Source organism: Lycium barbarum, chromosome 2 (genome assembly GCF_019175385.1).
Source record: "Lycium barbarum isolate Lr01 chromosome 2, ASM1917538v2, whole genome shotgun sequence".
Taxonomy (NCBI): domain Eukaryota; kingdom Viridiplantae; phylum Streptophyta; class Magnoliopsida; order Solanales; family Solanaceae; genus Lycium; species Lycium barbarum.
In genome coordinates this window covers 89,206,876-89,215,918 of record NC_083338.1, presented here as the reverse complement: position 1 = coordinate 89,215,918, position 9,043 = coordinate 89,206,876, and positions in this window count along the sequence as shown.

Genomic DNA, 9,043 nt, shown 5'->3' with positions numbered 1-9,043 from the left:
GTTCTCTCTCCAGTATAAGAGTGTTCTTTAAGGTTCTCCACCATTCCACAACATTCTATACCATCACAAAAGATGATCAAACTCTGAAACCCCAAGCTAATTCATGGAGAAGGATTATTCTTGTCACTACTTAATGTTGTGATGAATCTGGTCTTGGAAGAAGTTGAGTGGGGTGAAGTTCTTCTAGTGTAAGGTATGTCCATCCTATTTCTCATAATTAAGTTGATTTGAAGGTTTAGCAAGTCCTATAAAAGAAGACAATCATAGTAGACAAGTTGCAAAGTATTAAAGTGAAGACGATGACTATAGAATGAATTTGAAAGGAGATTTTGGATTAATTTGAGATTAAATTGAACATAATTCTTTGATTATGATATTGTGGATATCGTTATGGTTGGTTGAGAAATTGGGAAAACATCGTGTGGGATGTTTTATGGAGTATATCAGTGTTGATGATGATGTTGTTGATATTAGTACTGTTATTGTTGTTGCTTGTTGGTATTGTGATTTTGGGCTAGGGATATAAATACGGGAGATACTACCCGAATTTTGGCAGATTCTAAAGAAGTTTAATTTAAAGACTTAAGATAGCCATACGACAATAAGTCAAACAGTAGCATGATTTCTCTTGAATATAGAATTATGAGCTTGGGAGAATAAGCGTTAAGTAGTAGGGGATCAATCAGGTATGTTAAGGCTAGTCCCTTTCTTTCAAAAGGCATGATTCCTATGTTATAATTCCATACATGTTTCCATAACCTTCTTACTTCCAAAAGTTAGAAGTTCAGGATTCTTAAAAGCTTGTTATGATACTAAAGATGAGATGTTTTCTATGATGAACATGACGATGATGATTTCAATTCTAGAAATTCCAAAGTTTATGATTTTCATACTATTATGAGATTATTGAGTAAGTTCATGAATTCCTTGATTTCATTATTATTGTTGATCTCACCTTATGAATTGTTCCTTCGAGAGGAGATATAGCGATGATGATTATTCCATAATATAAATTGGAGGTTACCGACCTTACGTCACTCGGACAGAGTTGTAGCTTTTAGTTGGGCTCTCATGCATGCTTGATGTATTATATTTGTTACACCTGGGAAAAACACCTTGTACGTGTATAGTGAATAGGATAACAAAGGACATAGCGTATGCGATGTTTTGATATGTAAGAGATAGTATTCGATGACCCTCAACGAGATTTTAAACGCGTATGATGTAAGGAAAGAAAGTTGCCAATGAAAGCGAATCATATGTTGTGTATCGGATAATAATTTCGAGTAACAAGTCCATGATGGCATAATGATGTCTTAGAGAAGAGTAATAATGTCCCTAAGATTGATATTGAGACGTTAAACAACTGCCAAGAAGGTTCCATAAGGATCGGAGATCAAACGAGATGACGAGAACGAAAACGAAATCACTGGGCATTATACGGCCCAACCTACGGACCGTATAAATTGTACCAGCCGTATGTTGGACCGTATAATTGTCCAAGGAGGCCACCAGCTACTGGACCAAACATACGGCCACACATACGGTTCGTATAAATAGTACGGACCGTATGTTTGGTCCGTATAACATGGTCGTCCAGATTTTTAGTTTAAGTATAAGGACCCTTTTTTCATTCCATTTCATTTCATTTTCACTCTACACTTCAAGAAACATCTAGAACCCTCTCTACACTTCAACTACAAGAGAAATCAAAGGGAAACCAAGATCAACAACACATAATCTATGAATCAAAGTGTATGAAACCCAAGTAAAGTTCATCTTCCTCAAAGAAAACCAAAAGAGAAGAGATAGGGTTTTGGTGCTAGAGGAGAAACTCCACTCAAGACTTGTTCAACCATAATCTAAGGTAAGTATCATGACTAAACCATGTTGTTTAAGGTATTTAAAGGTTAAGATACTTGAATTGTAGCAAGGCATAGGAAATGGGTCATTAATGAGTGAATAATGCCATGTTTGGATGGTAGTTGGATTGAATCATAAATGTTGGTGTGTTATGAGTGTGGATACGTCATAAATGACATGTAGACCATGAAATATGTATTATATACGATAAAACGCGATAGTAAGCTAAAACCATGAATGTGGAGAAATAAAGAGAAATGGTGGATTATGGTCATTCTATACGAATGATGATTGTTGATTGCTATATTGTGGTTGTTGTTGTGAGTGTTAGGAGTTGATATGGAATATGGGAAAAGTAGTATAAAAAAAGGAAGTGCTTCCCAATTTTATCTAGAAATAGTAGTGTATTCTTATAGTTGATTAACTAATGTTAGTACGAATCCTCTCTTGAAGGTAGAGACGTGACATTGAAGGAGAACAAGCGAACGCTAGATTGCTTAAACGAAAAAGGTATGTGAGGCTTAACTCTTCTTTCAAAAGGCATGAATCCTTCAAGTTTTCCATAATCCTTCTGTAAGATGAAGCTTATGAGTCCTTTTATATATTGAATAACATATAAGCATGATAATGAGAAGAGTATAGAGATTCAAGAAATTGTGGCACGATGTTCCTATAACGCTAATGAAGTTATCCTTGTTAACACTTGCCTTATGCTCTATCTCCTTCAAGGCGAGGCACGATAATCATAAATGTCCATAATACAATCGGGGGTTCACGACCTTACGTCACCCCGACATAGTGTGGTTGCCCTTAAAGCCTAACGTATGCTCTTAATGCTAATATATGATGATATGCATAAGATACCAAGAAATTATAAAATGATGCTATGTTATGAGATGTGTAATAGTGATGTGTTATGATTGATTTCGCGACGATAAGATTCCACCGCGCCATGATGGCCGGGCACGTCACTGCGAAGGCGGGCTGCTATGATTCCACCGTACCTAGATGGTCGGGCATGTCACCGTTAAGGCGGGCTGCGATGTTTACACCGAGCCTAGAGGGTCGGGCATGCTCACCACTAGTGGGCGACACACGATGGTTACCCAGACACGGGTTAACGATGAGGATTATGATGAGATGAGTTATGTGATGTGATGACATGTATGCTATGATTATGTAAAATTTGATATATGTAAGAAATGTGATTGCCTATGAAACTTATGCAGGTTATATCCTTCTTTCATAACTCATGATCCTTCTATTATATTTATTTCAGTCTTGCCTTACATACTCAGTACAATATTCGTACAGACGTCCATTTTCTTTGGACGCTGTGTTCATGCCCACAGGCTGACAGGGAGGAGAGCTAGATCCGGATTCGTAGTAGCTGTCAGCAGATTGAAAGCACTCCTTTGTCCGGGAGGTGCTTGATTTTTCTTTTGTGTATATAACCATGTATATATTTCTGGGCATGACGGGGTCTTGTCCCATCCATGTGTTTTGTACTCTAGTAGAGGCTCGTAGATACACAGTGCGGGTTATGTGGTCTTACGAAGTTCCCATTTTGTACATGCATCTATATACATATATTATTATTTTGATAGTCCAAAGGCTTATGTATATAAAGTTATATGTTTTGAAATGTATAATGATTTTCTTATAAATTGTTTATAAATTCTATAGAGGAACGTCTAACGAGCATGATAGGTGATAGAATGAGTGGTGCTCGGTGGTTAGCCCCGGGTACCCGTCGCGGCCCCTAGCTGGGTCGTGACAACAGTGGTATCAGAGCAGTTCGGTCCTAGGAAGTGTCTACGTGCCGTTTCTAGTAGATTCTTGTTTATGGTGTGTAGCGCGCCACATCAATAAACAAGAGGCTACAGGGCATTTAGAAAAATGACCATCTTTCTTCTATGAGATCGTGCGATAGAGCCATGTGTAAGATTTTATCCTCCCTAATAGTGTGTTACGATTTCAGAATGCCGCCAAAGGGAAAAGCTACAGCGGCCCAGAAGGGCAAGACTACGACAAAGAGGTGAGTAAAACGAGAGCCTCCAATGAATATAGAAGCAGGCGAATCACACAACGAGGCCTTGTCTAATACTTCTTCTACCCCACCTAATGTGGGAGAGCAAGGAGGAGCCCCAGCTCCAAATCCTTCACCGGTTGCTTCGGGTCAACAAATGACCAAGGCTATTCAGTTATTGACATAATTGGTTGCCGCACAAGCATAACGAAAAAATGTGGGTCCAAGTGTCCGGGCAGCAAGTACTAAAGCCCGTGATTTTATGAGTATAAATCCTCCGGAGTTATTCGGGTCAATGCTGGAGGAAGACCCACAAGGTTTTATTGATGAGATGTTGAGGACATTGAAGATTGTCCATGCCTCCGAAACTGAATCCGTGGAGTTGGCATCTTATAGACTCCGGGATGTGGCTGTGTTATGGTACAACAACTGGGTATTATCAAGAGGAGAGAATGCGCCTCCTCCGATTTGGCAAGAGTTCGTGGATGCTTTTATTCGTCACTATTTTCCACCCGAGGTCCGCCGAGCTAGAGCGGATAGATTTCTAAATTTGAGATAAGGAAATATGAGTGCCCGAGAGTATAGCATGCAATTCAATTCCTTGGCTAGATATGCTCCGACTATGGTGGCCGACATGGGAGATCGGGTACATAGATTTGTGAGTGGTTTGGGGCCACATTTATTCAGAGATTGTTTGACGGCTTCCTTGCAAGACGGTATGGACATTTCCCGAATACAGGCCCATGCCCAGAATATGGAGGGGCGACAACAACAACAAAGGGGTGATCGTGACAGTGATAGAAGACAAAGCAACAGGGCTAGATCTATGGGCACAGGCAGTGATTATAGAGGGGGATCGAGGCAGGCTTATTCCCGACATTCAGGCCCATCAGCGACTAGCGCGCCTTCACGATTCGCGGATAGAAGATTTGATCACTCTTTTCCTTCAGGACAGGGTCAGAGTTCGAGAGCTTCGGGTTCTCAGTTTGGGGGTGATTATAGTCAGAGGAGACCACCAGTTCAACAATGTAGCCGGTGCCGGAAATTGCACTCTGGGATATGTCATCAGGACACGGATGCTTGTTATATTTGCGGGCAGACTGGACATTTGATGCGAGATTGTCCCTCGCAATATGGTAGAGGTGGGGTTCAGCCCACAGGCTCAGCAACTGGTTCTTCATCAGTTCGCCCGATAAGGCAGACTCCCCAGATGACAGCAGGCCGAGGTAGAGGCCGAGGGGCAGCATCTACTTCAGGTGTTATTCAGCCCCGTGTATATGCTTTAGCAGGACGACAGGATATCGAGTCCTCTCCGGATGTAGTTACAGGTATATTGTCTATATTCTCCCGTGATGTGTATGCGTTGATAGATCCGGGTTCTACATTTTCTTATATTACTCCATATGATGCTGGTTGTATTGGGGTGAAACCCGAACAAATTAAACCTTTTGAGGTATTCACTCCGGTTGGTGATCCCGTGATAGCGAGACAAGTGTACAAGAATTGTGTAGTTGTGATATGTGATCGCTAAACAAAAGCTGATTTAATCGAGCTGGAAATGATAGACTTTGATATAATTATGGGTATGGATTGGTTGGCTTCGTGTTATGAAAATGTTGATTGCCGCACGAAAGTGGTTCGATTTTAATTTCCAGGGGAACCCGTGCTTGAATGGAAGGGTAATACAGCATCTCCAAAGGGCAGGTTTATTTCCTACCTCAAGGCGAGGAAGATGATAGCCAAGGGCTATATTTATCACTTAGTTCGGGTTCATGACACTGAGGCAAAGCCGCCAATTTTCCAGTCAGTTCCGTGGTAAATGAATTTCCAGACGTATTCCCAGATGAAGTTGCAGGTCTTCCACCAGAAAGGGAAATTGATTTCGCTATTGATTTATTGCCGGACACCAAGCCTATTTCTATTCCTCTTTATCGAATGGCTCCGGTAGAATTAAAAGAGCTAAAGGCGCAGCTGAAAGACTTGCTCGAGAAAGGATTCATTAGACCCAGTTCATCACCGTGGGGAACACCGGTCTTGTTTGTGAAAAAGAAAGACGGATCCCTACGAATGTTTATTGATTATAGGCAATTGAACAAGGTGACAATAAAGAACAAATATCCCCTTCCATAGATTGATGACTTATTCGATCAATTGCAAGGTGCCAAGTGGTTTTCAAAAATAGATTTGAGGTTGGGCTACCATCAAGTTAGAGTTAGAGAAGCGGATATTCCCAAAACGGCCTTCAGAACGAGATATGGCCATTATGAATTCCGAGTGATGTCGTTCGGGTTGACTAATGCTCCGGCTGTATTTATGAATTTGATGAAAAACGTATTCAAGCCTCTCTTGGATCTATTTGTGATAGTATTTATTGATGATTTTTTGGTGTATTCTCGCACGGAATCGGAACATGCAGATCATCTGAGAATTGTTCTTGGTATTCTTCGAGCTCGAGAATTGTATGCAAAATTTTCAAAGTTCGAGTTTTGGCTAAATTCTGTGACATTTCTGGGCCATGTTTTTCAAATGATGGTATTCGAGTCGACACTAAAAAAATTGAAGCTGTGAAGACTTGGGCAAAGCCTACGACGCCTACAGAAGTTCGTAGTTTTCTGGGTTTGGCAGGTTACTATAGAATGTTTGTAGAGGGCTTTTCATCTATTTTAGCCCCATTGATGAAGCTAACCCAGAAGACAGTTGTCACGACCCAGCCCCGTGGGCCGCGACTGGTGCCCTACTTGGACACCCAAACAGACAAACATATCAAATCGTAACATACTTATCCAAATCTAATCACATACAGATAACATATATAGGCACAAATATCACACGCTGCCTCAAATTATATCAAACTGTCTTAGACATATTTCAAACGCAACCATATGCATATACATATATCAAAAAGCCGGCAAGGCTATCGAATGTATCAAAAGCCGACAAGGCTATCAAATGGCACAACAGCCCAAAACACATATACGAATGCACGCCGACAAGGCTGCCATAACGAATAGAATCATATAAACACAACTGTACAGAAGTAGGCACACACACCCACAAATACGTCTACAGACCTCTAAACAAACAAACCGAATCATATGGCGGGACAGGGCCCCGCCGTACCCCTGAACAAATACATATATACATAGCGAACAAATGTATACCAAAATGTGTGCTCTGAAATGAGAAGAGCACTCCAAACAGCAGAAGAGGATGTCCTAAATGGGTAGATCACCAAACTGTGCGTCTGTACCTGCGGGCATGAAACGCAGCCCCCCGAAGAAAGGGGGTCAGTACGAAATATGTACTGAGTATGCAAAGCAGAATATACAGAAAACAAACCTGAGACATAAACGAAACAGAAGTGCCGAACATAAGTACAAATCCAATCATATCAAAATGTTTAGTTTCAAACATGTAAGTCATGCATAGGGTACAGAAGAATATGGTCGCCCTCCCGTCGATGGCGCCATAACACAGCATAACACCAGAAAGTTTCAAATCTCCGTATCCCCGTCACATATCACATCACAACATAACGCCATACACAGCATAACACCAAATATATGTGGAACCCGACCCTCATTAGCGAGTAGCTCGAAGAACCATAACACAGCATAACTCCGGAGTATATGAAAATGCGCACGATAACAGAACCGGCCCGGGAACCGGCGAAAGATATAACAGAACGCACGAGTAGAGTCGTGAGTAGTCATATGCATAAAATCATTATCATGAACTCAAACATAAGTAAACTGATCATACTTGAAAAATCGAAATAATAGTCATAACGAATTCTTTCAAAAGTTCCCGAATTACATAAAGAAACGTCGCGGGACCCACGGACGGGTATTTATCCAAGTCGGGCCCGCTTATGGAAAACATACTCATTATACATAATGCAAACTCTTATGAAAATGTTGAAACAATCCGAGCCTTTATGCGAAAGATATGCATTCAAAAATTACGAAATTCATTAAAGTGAAACCTTTTTGTACAAAGTTTGGAAATCACTTCTTTCAAAAACATAATGGTTCATATTTCATCAAATCATACATAAGAGTGCCAAGGAATATATATATATATATATATCATATCATGCTCGGATTTCGGATTTGGAATTTCCTTAAGGCTTTAATCTAGCCTATGTAAAACTAAGACATGCCAAAAAGAAAGGAGGATGCTTTACATACCTCGTACGCACTCCAAGATAGCCAATCTAAAGTAAATCCCAATCTACGCCTCGGGGTCCCCAAGGTCTACAAATATGCCAACGAATATCCAATCATTAGCTAAGGGCACTTAAGTCATTCATTCCAAACTAATCATTAAATTCTACAGAAAATTCGGCAGCACTTCCCCTGTAAATAGGCCATCCCGAGAATTTATCTCGCTGAAAATCAACAACAACAACCACAATAACCAACCTAGTAACATTGATAACCAATTCGAAAGGCAAAATAATAATAGTAACTCTCTTTTACATCATTCAACAACTTTCATAAATTCAACTCGACGACTTACCTTCAAGCCAACATCGATGCTTATATATATTTAAATACCAACCCGAATCCATACCAACAATACTTAAAGACATTCTAAGCAATTCATACAACATTTCCAACAATCTAAAATTTTTCCCTTCCTTTCCACATAATGTAACTCTTCCATTCTAACTTCACACCATCCAACTAATATCAACATTTTTTTTTTCCATATTCATCAACTAACTCAAGATTACCCAAACATATTTCAATAACATTTTAAACAATATCCAAGGATTCGAACCATTCCGCCCATTTCCATATTCCATTCGAAACTTCTACAATTGCAACGAAACTACCAAATCGCATTGTTTTCTTCCAAATTCATTAATAACAACCATAGTTCACATTTAGCATCTTACTTTCATGATTGCATAAAAATTATATAAAAATCACTTAATTTCTCATAACAACATACAACCAATTTCAACACCAACTCAACTCGTTAACCCTTTATCTACGTCATCAATGTCACAACGACAGCTCTAACAAGCTAAATAAATTTTAATTCACCATTCTCTTTCATTACTATGGCTCACGGCCACACTCCTCTTCACACACCCACACGACCTCTATAAAGTTTCTAACCATTAATTTCCTTCATTCTCAT